At 30.6% G+C, this 818-nt stretch overlaps 1 long non-coding RNA gene across 1 annotated transcript in view; it reads right to left on the reverse strand.

The window, feature by feature from the left end:
• Nucleotides 1-818, reverse strand: part of LOC119593713 — a 101,181-nt gene that overhangs the window by 77,167 nt on the left and 23,196 nt on the right. The gene's annotated exons all lie outside the window — the stretch shown is intronic.

Genomic DNA, 818 nt, shown 5'->3' on the forward strand with positions numbered 1-818 from the left:
GCAGTTTAGAATTTAAAAATCATTAGCAGAGATAATTCACTATCAATGTGAGACTAACTTAGCAATTCATATACTCCGGAGAAATAGTTATCAAAATATCAAAAATTTGAATAAACGGAAGTTGAAAGCTGATGGTAACGATTACATATCTGGTAAATAATATTTTACAGTACACTACGACGAAAATGAGAATACTAATATTCAATTTGTTAAGCGATTCACATTACATCAAATGGAATATTGAGAACTACATTTTAATAAAGAGGTGACACTACTTCAGAATACCGTGACTGCTATTTTTATAGTTATGAATGAAATAAAGTGCATATCAAGATAATAACAATTGCAACAGCTGTAGCAAACGTGATACAAATGATAACATAAAGTGATGTTACGATGATAGTAGTTGTAGTACTTGGAATTGCGTACGTATCAGAAATATGCTAAAGGGCATGTAAAATTAGTTTTGGAAATAATGATATCACAGTAAAAGCAAAATTGATTCTGGCAGCACTAATGATCTTCACCGTGCCCATTATCATTGTAAATAATAGCACATTGTACAAAAGGAACTACTAATACGCTAAATGTAGGTACATTTCTGTTAAATCTATTTTTTCCGGTTTAGCTGCTTTTGTTTCCTTTCATGACACTACATTTTGTAAATGCGTAGTTAACTGCATAAATAGTGTAAGAATTCCAGGGAGTATAATTTAAGTACTTCCCCAGTTCTTTTCGCTGTTGTATGTTTATGACTGTTCCTGTTAATTTACTCTTAATGTCATAATATCAATCGCATTACTGACTATATATTAATA

This window comes from Penaeus monodon, chromosome 32, assembly GCF_015228065.2.
Source record: "Penaeus monodon isolate SGIC_2016 chromosome 32, NSTDA_Pmon_1, whole genome shotgun sequence".
NCBI lineage: Eukaryota > Metazoa > Arthropoda > Malacostraca > Decapoda > Penaeidae > Penaeus > Penaeus monodon.